Below are 7,500 nucleotides of genomic sequence, written 5' to 3' on the forward strand. Positions count from 1 at the left end.
CTCAAGTAAATTCATTGATAGGTTGAAAAAATTAAATGTAAAATGTAATAGAAAAGAATGTTATGGCAGTATAAAATTACCTACAGCACCAGGTATTCCAAGGTTGTCTCCCATCCAAGTACTAACCAGGCCAAACACTGCATAGCTTCCAAGATCAGACGAGATTGGGCATGTCCAGTGTGGTTTGGCTGTAGGTGCTCAAAAACATTAACTTTAGACCTCTTTTACTTCTTAACTCAAGTAAATTCAATGATAAGTTGAAAAAATTAAATGTAAAATGTAATAGAAAAGAATGTTATGGCTGTCTAAAATTACCTACAGCACCAGGTATTCCCAGGTGGTCTCGCATCCAAGTACAAACCAGGCCCAACACTGCATAGCTTCCAAGATCAGAAAAGATTGGGTATGTCCAGTGTGCTTTGGCTGTAGGTGCTCAAAAGCATTAAATTTAGACCTCTATTACTTCTTAACTCAAGTAAATTCATTGATAAGTTGAAAAAATTAAATGTAAAATGTAATAGAAAAAAATGTTATGGCAGTATAAAATTACATACAGCACCTGGTATTCCCAGGTGGTCTCCCATCCAAGTACTAACCAGGCCAAACACTGCATAGCTTCCAAGATCAGATGAGATTGGACATGTCCAGTGTGGTTTGGCTGAAGGAGCTCAAAAACATTAACTTTAGACCTCTTTTACTTCTTTACTCAAGTAAATTCATTGATAAGTTGAAAAAATTAAATGTAAAATGTAATAGAAAAGAATGTTATGGCAGTATAAAATTACCTACAGCACCTGGTATTCCCAGGTGGTTTCCCATCCAAGTACTAACCAGACCAAACACTTCATAGCTTCCAAGATCAGACGAGATTGGGCATGTCCGGTGTGGTTTGGCTGTAGGTGCTCAAAAACATTAACTTTAGACCTCTTTTACTTCTTAACTCAAGTAAATTCATTGATAAGTTGAAAAAATTAAATGTAAAATGTAATAGAAAAGAATGCTATGGCTGTCTAAAATTACCGACAGCACCAGGTAGTCTCCCATCCAAGTACAAACCAGGCCCAACACTGCATAGCTTCCAAGATCAGACGAGATTGGGCATGTCCAGTGTGGTTTCGCTGTAGGTGCTCAAAAACATTAACTTTAGACCTCTTTTACTTCTTAACTCAAGTAAATTCAATGATAAGTTGAAAAAATTAAATGTAAAATGTAATAGAAAAGAATGTTATGGCTATATAAAATTACCTACAGCACCTGGGATTCCTGGTTGGTCTCCCATCCAAGTACTAACCAGGCCCAACACTGAATAGCTTCCAGGATCAGACAAGATTGGGCATGTCCAGTGTGGTTTGGCTGCAGGTGCTAGATAATATTAACTTTAGACCTCTTTTACTTCTTAACTCAAGTAAATTCATTGATAAGTTGAAAAAATGTAATGTAAAATGTAACAGAAAAGAATGTTATTGCTATATAAAATTACCTACAGCACCTGGTATTCCCAGTTGGTCTCCTGTCCAAGTACTAACCAGGCCCAACACCGCATAGCTTCCAAGATCAGACGAGATTGGGCAAGTCCAGTGTGGTTTGGCTGTAGGTGCTCAAAAGCATTAAATTTAGACCTCTATTACTTCTTAACTCAAGTAAATTCATTGATAAGTTGAAAAAATTAAATGTAAAATCTAATAGAAAAGAATGTTACCGCAGTATAAAATTACCTACAGCACCTGGTATTCCCAGGTGGTCTCCCATCCAAGTACAAACCAGGTCCAACACTGCATAGCTTCCAAGATCAGACGAGATTGGGCATGTCCAGTGTGGTTTGGCTGTAGGTGCTCAAAAGCATTAACTTTAGACCTCTATTACTTCTTAACTCAAGTAAATTCATTGATAAGTTGAAAAAATTAAATGTAAAATGTAATAGAAAAGACTATTATGGTAGTATAAAATTACCTACAGCACCTGGGATTCCTAGGTCGTCTCCCATCAAAGTACTAACCAGGCCCAACACTGCATAGCTTACAAGATCAGACGAGATTGGGCATGTCCAGTGTGGTTTGGCTGAAGTAGCTCAAAAACATTAACTTTAAACCTCTTTTACTTCTTTACTCAAGTAAATTCATTGATAAGTTGAAAAATTAAATGTAAAATGTAATAGAAAAGAATGTTAGGCTGCATAAAATTATCTACAGCACCTGGTATTCCCAGGTGGTCTCCCATCCAAGTACTAACCAGGCCCAACACTGCATAGCTTCCAAGATCAGACGAGATTGGACATGTCCAGTGTGGTTTGGCTGTAGGTGCTCAAAAAAATTAACTTTAGACCTCTATTACTTCTTAACTCAAGTAAATTCATTGATAAGTTGAAAAATGAAATGTAAAATGTAATAGAAAAGAATGTTATTACAGTATAAAATTACAAACAGCTCCTGGTATTCCCAGGTGGTCTCCCATCCAAGTACTAACCAGGCCCAACACTGCATAGCTTCCAAGATCAGACGAGATTGGGCATGTCCAGTGTGGTTTGGCTGTAGGTGCTAAAAAGCATTAACTTTAGACCTCTATTACTTCTTAACTCAAGTAAATTCATTGATAAGTTGAAAAAATTAAATGTAAAATGTAATAGAAAAGAATGTTATGGCTGTATAAAATTACCTACAGCACCTGGTATTCCCAGGTGGTCTCCCATCCAAGTACTAACCAGGCCCAACACTGCATAGCTTCCAAAATCAGACGAGATTGGGCATGTCCAGTGTGGTTTGGCTGTAGGTGCTCAAAAACATTAACTTTAGACCTCTTTTACTTCTTAAATCAAGTAAATTCATTGATAAGTTGAAAAAATTAAATGTAAATATAATAGAAAAGAATGTTTTGGCTGTCTAAAATTACATACAGCACCTGGTATTCCCAGGTGGTCTCCCATCCAAGTACTAACCAGGCCCAACACTACATAGCTTCCAAGATCAGACGAGATTGGGCATGTCCAGTGTGGTTTGGCTGTAGGTGCCCAAAACCATTAACTTTAGACCTCTATTACTTCTTAACTCAAGTAAATTCATTGATAAGTTGAAAAAATTAAATGTAAAATGTAATAGAAAAGAATGTTATGGCAGTATAAAATTACCTACAGCACCTGGTATTCCCAGGTGGTCTCCCATCCAAGTACTAACCAGACCCAACACTGCATAGCTTCCAAGATCAAACAAGATTGGGCATGTCCAGTGTGGTTTGGCTGTAGGTGCTCAAAAACATTAACTTTAGATCTCTTTTACTTCTTAACTCAAGTAAATTCAATGATAAGTTGAAAAAATTAAATGTAAAATGTAATAGAAAAGAATGTTTTGGCTGTATAAAATTTCCTACAGCAACTGGTATTCCCAGGTGGTCTCCCATCCAAGTACAAACCAGGCCCAACACAGCAAGGCTTACAAGATCAGACGAGATTGGGCATGTCCAGTGTGGTTTGGCTGTAGGTGCTCAAAAACATTAACTTTAGACCTCTTTTACTTCTTAACTCAAGTAAATTCAATGATTAGTTGTAAAATGAAATGTAAAATATAATAAAAAAGAATGTTATGGCAGTATAAAATTACCTACAGCTCCTGCTATTCCCAGGTGGTCTCCCATCTAAGTACTAACCAGGCCCAACACTGCATAGCTTCCAAGATCAGATGAGATTGGGCAAGACCAGTGTGGTTTGGCTGAAGGAGCTCAAAACATTAACTTTAGACCTCTTTTACTTCTTTACTCAAGTAAATTCTTTGATAAGTTGAAAAAATTAAATGTAAAATGTAATAGAAAAGAATGTTATGGCTGCATAAAATTACCTACAGGCCCTGGTATTCCCAGGTAGTCTCCCATCCAAGTACTAACCAGGCCCAACACTGCATAGCTTCCAAGATCAGACGAGATTGGGCATGTCCAGTGTGGTTTGGCTGTAGGTGCTCAAAATCATTAACTTTAGACCTCTATTACTTCTTAACTCAAGTAAATTCATTGATAAGTTCAAAAAATTAAATGTAAAATGTAATAGAAAAGAATGTTATGGCTGTATAAAATTACCTACAGCACCTGGTATTCTCAGGTGGTCTACCATCCAAGTACTAACCAGGCCCAACACTGGTTAGCTTCCAAGATCAGACAAGATTGGGCATTACCAGTGTGGTTTGGCTGCAGGTGCTCAAAAACATTAACTTTAGACCTCTTTTACTTCTTAACTCAAGTAAATTCATTGATAAGTTGAAAAAATTAAATGTAAAATGTATTTGAAAAGAATGTTTTGGCTGTTTAAAATTACATACAGCACCTGGTATTCCAAGGTGGTCTCCCATCGAAGTACAAACCAGGCCCAACACTGCATAGCTTCCAAGATCAGACGAGATTGGGCATGACCAGTGTGGTTTGGCTGAAGGAGCTCAAAAACATTAACTTTAGACCTCTTTTACTTCTTTACTCAAGTAAATTCATTGATAAGTTGAAAAAATTAAATGTAAAATGTAATAGAAAAGACAATTATGGTAGTATAAAATTACCTACAGCACCTGGGATTCCTAGGTCGTCTCCCATCCAAGTACTAACCATGCCCAACACTGCATAGCTTACAAGATCAGACGAGATTGGGCATGTCCAGTGTGGTTTGGCTGAAGGAGCTCAAAAACATTAACTTTAGACCTCTTTTACTTCTTTACTCAAGTAAATTCATTGATAAGTTGAAAAATTAAATGTAAAATGTATTAGAAAAGAATGTTATGGCTGTATAAAATTACCTACAGCACCTGGTATTCCCAGGTGGACTCCCATCCAAGTACTAACCAGGCCCAACACTGCATAGCTTCCAAAATCAGACAAGATTGGGCATGTCCAGTGTGGTTTGGCTGTAGGTGCTCAAAAACATTAACTTTAGACCTCTTTTACTTCTTAAATCAAGTAAATTCATTGATAAGTTGAAAAAATTAAATGTAAATATAATAGAAAAGAATGTTTTGGCTGTCTAAAATTACATACAGCACCTGGTATTCCCAGGTGGTCTCCCATCCAAGTACTAACCAGGCCCAACACTACATAGCTTCCAAGATCAGACGAGATTGGGCACGTCCAGTGTGGTTTGGCTGTAGGTGCCCAAAACCATTAACTTTAGACCTCTATTACTTCTTAACTCAAGTAAATTCATTGATAAGTTGAAAAAATTAAATGTAAAATGTAATAGAAAAGAATGTTATGGCAGTATAAAATTACCTACAGCACCTGGTATTCCCAGGTGGTCTCCCATCCAAGTCCTAACCAGACCCAACACTGCATAGCTTCCAAGATCAAACAAGATTGGGCATGTCCAGTGTGGTTTGGCTGTAAGTGCTCAAAAACATTAACTTTAGATCTCTTTTACTTCTTAACTCAAGTAAATTCAATGATAAGTTGAAAAAATTAAATGTAAAATGTAATAGAAAAGAATGTTTTGGCTGTATAAAATTTCCTACAGCAACTGGTATTCCCAGGTGGTCTCCCATCCAAGTACAAACCAGGCCCAACACAGCAAGGCTTACAAGATCAGACGAGATTGGGCATGTCCAGTGTGGTTTGGCTGTAGGTGCTCAAAAACATTAACTTTAGACCTCTTTTACTTCTTAACTCAAGTAAATTCAATGATTAGTTGTAAAATGAAATGTAAAATATAATAAAAAAGAATGTTATGGCAGTATAAAATTACCTACAGCTCCTGCTATTCCCAGGTGGTCTCCCATCTAAGTACTAACCAGGCCCAACACTGCATAGCTTCCAAGATCAGATGAGATTGGGCAAGACCAGTGTGGTTTGGCTGAAGGAGCTCAAAACATTAACTTTAGACCTCTTTTACTTCTTTACTCAAGTAAATTCTTTGATAAGTTGAAAAAATTAAATGTAAAATGTAACAGAAAAGAATGTTTTGGCTGTCTAAAATTACATACAGCACATGGTATTCCCGGGTGGTCTCCCATCCAAGTACAAACCAGGCCCAACACTGCATAGCTTCCAAGATCAGATGAGATTGGGCATGTCCAGTGTGGTTTGGCTGTAGGTGCTCAAAAGCATTAAATTTAGACCTCAATTACTTCTTAACTCAAGTAAATTCATTGATAAGTTGAAAAAATTAAATGTAAAATGTAATAGAAAAGAATGTAACGGCAGTATAAAATTACCTAGAGCACCTGCTATTCCCAGGTGGTCTCCCATCCAAGTACAAACCAGGTCCAACACTGCATAGCTTCCAAGATCAGACGAGATTGGGCATGTCCAGTGTGGTTTGGCTGTAGGTGCTCTAAAGCATTAACTTTAGACCTCTATTACTTCTTAACTCAAGTAAATTCATTGATAAGTTGAAAAAATTAAATGTAAAATGTAATAGGAAAGAATATTATGGTAGTATAAAATTACCTACAGCACCTGGGATTCCTAGGTCGTCTCCCATCCAAGTACTAACCAGGCCCAACACTGCATAGCTTCCAAGATCAAACGAGATTGGGCATGTCCAGTGTGGTTTGGCTGTAGGTGCTCAAAATCATTAACTTTAGACCTCTATTACTTCTTAACTCAAGTAAATTCATTGATAAGTTCAAAAAATTAAATGTAAAATGTAATAGAAAAGAATGTTATGGCTGTATAAAATTACCTACAGCACCTGGTATTCTCAGGTGGTCTCCCATCCAAGTACTTACCAGGCCCAACACTGGATAGCTTCCAAGATCAGACGAGATTGGGCATGTCCAGTGTGGTTTGGCTGCAGGTGCTCAAAAACATTAACTTTAGACCTCTTTTACTTCTTAACTCAAGTAAATTCATTGATAAGTTGAAAAAATTAAATGTAAAATGTAATAGAAAAGAATGTTATGGCAGTATAAAATTACCTACAGCACCTGGTATTCCCAAGTGGTCTCCCATCCAATTACTAACCAGGCCCCAACACTGCATAGTTTCCAAGATCAGACGAGATTGGGCATGTCCAGTGTGGTTTGGCTGTAGGTGCTCAAAAGCATTAAATTAATACCGCTATTACTTCTTAACTCAAGTAAATTCATTGATAAGTTGAAAAAATTAAATGGAAAATGTAATAGAAAAGAATGTTATGGCTATATAAAATTACCTACAGCACCTGGGACTCCTGGTTGGTCTCCCATCCAAGTACTAACCAGGCCCAACACTGAATAGCTTCCAGGATCAGACAAGATTGGGCATGTCCAGTGTGGTTTGGCTGCAGGTGCTCGATAATATTAACTTTAGACCTCTTTTACTTCTTAACTCAAGTAAATTCATTGATAAGTTGAAAAAATGTAATGTAAAATGTAACAGAAAAGAATGTTATTGCTATATAAAATTACCTACAGCACCTGGTATTCCCAGTTGGTCTCCTGTCCAAGTACTAACCAGGCCCAACACCGCATAGCTTCCAAGATCAGATGAGATTGGGCAAGTCCAGTGTGGTTTGGCTGTAGGTGCTCAAAATCATTAAATTTAGACCTCTATTACTTCTTA

General features: G+C 37.2%; 28 pseudogenes; all 28 read right to left on the reverse strand.

Moving 5' to 3' along the window:
* Positions 1-77: 77 nt before the first annotated feature.
* LOC148445427 (5S ribosomal RNA) lies at positions 78-196 on the reverse strand (annotated as a pseudogene).
* Positions 197-312: 116 nt separating this feature from the next.
* On the reverse strand, positions 313-431 carry LOC148445428 (5S ribosomal RNA; annotated as a pseudogene).
* Positions 432-547: 116 nt separating this feature from the next.
* Positions 548-666, reverse strand: LOC148445429 (5S ribosomal RNA; annotated as a pseudogene).
* Positions 667-782: 116 nt separating this feature from the next.
* On the reverse strand, positions 783-901 carry LOC148445430 (5S ribosomal RNA; annotated as a pseudogene).
* Positions 902-1,242: 341 nt separating this feature from the next.
* On the reverse strand, positions 1,243-1,361 carry LOC148445431 (5S ribosomal RNA; annotated as a pseudogene).
* A 116-nt stretch (positions 1,362-1,477) lies between these two features.
* On the reverse strand, positions 1,478-1,596 carry LOC148445432 (5S ribosomal RNA; annotated as a pseudogene).
* A 116-nt stretch (positions 1,597-1,712) lies between these two features.
* Positions 1,713-1,831, reverse strand: LOC148445433 (5S ribosomal RNA; annotated as a pseudogene).
* A 116-nt stretch (positions 1,832-1,947) lies between these two features.
* LOC148445434 (5S ribosomal RNA) lies at positions 1,948-2,066 on the reverse strand (annotated as a pseudogene).
* Positions 2,067-2,180: 114 nt separating this feature from the next.
* LOC148445435 (5S ribosomal RNA) lies at positions 2,181-2,299 on the reverse strand (annotated as a pseudogene).
* Positions 2,300-2,414: 115 nt separating this feature from the next.
* Positions 2,415-2,533, reverse strand: LOC148445436 (5S ribosomal RNA; annotated as a pseudogene).
* A 116-nt stretch (positions 2,534-2,649) lies between these two features.
* LOC148445437 (5S ribosomal RNA) lies at positions 2,650-2,768 on the reverse strand (annotated as a pseudogene).
* Positions 2,769-2,883: 115 nt separating this feature from the next.
* LOC148445438 (5S ribosomal RNA) lies at positions 2,884-3,002 on the reverse strand (annotated as a pseudogene).
* Positions 3,003-3,118: 116 nt separating this feature from the next.
* LOC148445439 (5S ribosomal RNA) lies at positions 3,119-3,237 on the reverse strand (annotated as a pseudogene).
* Positions 3,238-3,587: 350 nt separating this feature from the next.
* LOC148445440 (5S ribosomal RNA) lies at positions 3,588-3,706 on the reverse strand (annotated as a pseudogene).
* Positions 3,707-3,821: 115 nt separating this feature from the next.
* On the reverse strand, positions 3,822-3,940 carry LOC148445441 (5S ribosomal RNA; annotated as a pseudogene).
* A 116-nt stretch (positions 3,941-4,056) lies between these two features.
* Positions 4,057-4,175, reverse strand: LOC148445442 (5S ribosomal RNA; annotated as a pseudogene).
* Positions 4,176-4,291: 116 nt separating this feature from the next.
* Positions 4,292-4,410, reverse strand: LOC148445443 (5S ribosomal RNA; annotated as a pseudogene).
* Positions 4,411-4,760: 350 nt separating this feature from the next.
* LOC148445444 (5S ribosomal RNA) lies at positions 4,761-4,879 on the reverse strand (annotated as a pseudogene).
* A 115-nt stretch (positions 4,880-4,994) lies between these two features.
* Positions 4,995-5,113, reverse strand: LOC148445445 (5S ribosomal RNA; annotated as a pseudogene).
* Positions 5,114-5,229: 116 nt separating this feature from the next.
* LOC148445446 (5S ribosomal RNA) lies at positions 5,230-5,348 on the reverse strand (annotated as a pseudogene).
* Positions 5,349-5,698: 350 nt separating this feature from the next.
* Positions 5,699-5,817, reverse strand: LOC148445447 (5S ribosomal RNA; annotated as a pseudogene).
* A 115-nt stretch (positions 5,818-5,932) lies between these two features.
* LOC148445448 (5S ribosomal RNA) lies at positions 5,933-6,051 on the reverse strand (annotated as a pseudogene).
* A 116-nt stretch (positions 6,052-6,167) lies between these two features.
* Positions 6,168-6,286, reverse strand: LOC148445449 (5S ribosomal RNA; annotated as a pseudogene).
* Positions 6,287-6,402: 116 nt separating this feature from the next.
* LOC148445450 (5S ribosomal RNA) lies at positions 6,403-6,521 on the reverse strand (annotated as a pseudogene).
* A 116-nt stretch (positions 6,522-6,637) lies between these two features.
* LOC148445451 (5S ribosomal RNA) lies at positions 6,638-6,756 on the reverse strand (annotated as a pseudogene).
* A 116-nt stretch (positions 6,757-6,872) lies between these two features.
* Positions 6,873-6,992, reverse strand: LOC148445452 (5S ribosomal RNA; annotated as a pseudogene).
* A 116-nt stretch (positions 6,993-7,108) lies between these two features.
* Positions 7,109-7,227, reverse strand: LOC148445453 (5S ribosomal RNA; annotated as a pseudogene).
* Positions 7,228-7,343: 116 nt separating this feature from the next.
* Positions 7,344-7,462, reverse strand: LOC148445454 (5S ribosomal RNA; annotated as a pseudogene).
* Positions 7,463-7,500: the final 38 nt, after the last annotated feature.

Source organism: Taudactylus pleione, unplaced genomic scaffold (genome assembly GCF_031769625.1).
Source record: "Taudactylus pleione unplaced genomic scaffold, aTauple2 ptg001270l, whole genome shotgun sequence".
In the NCBI taxonomy this organism is placed as follows: Eukaryota; Metazoa; Chordata; class Amphibia; order Anura; family Myobatrachidae; genus Taudactylus; species Taudactylus pleione.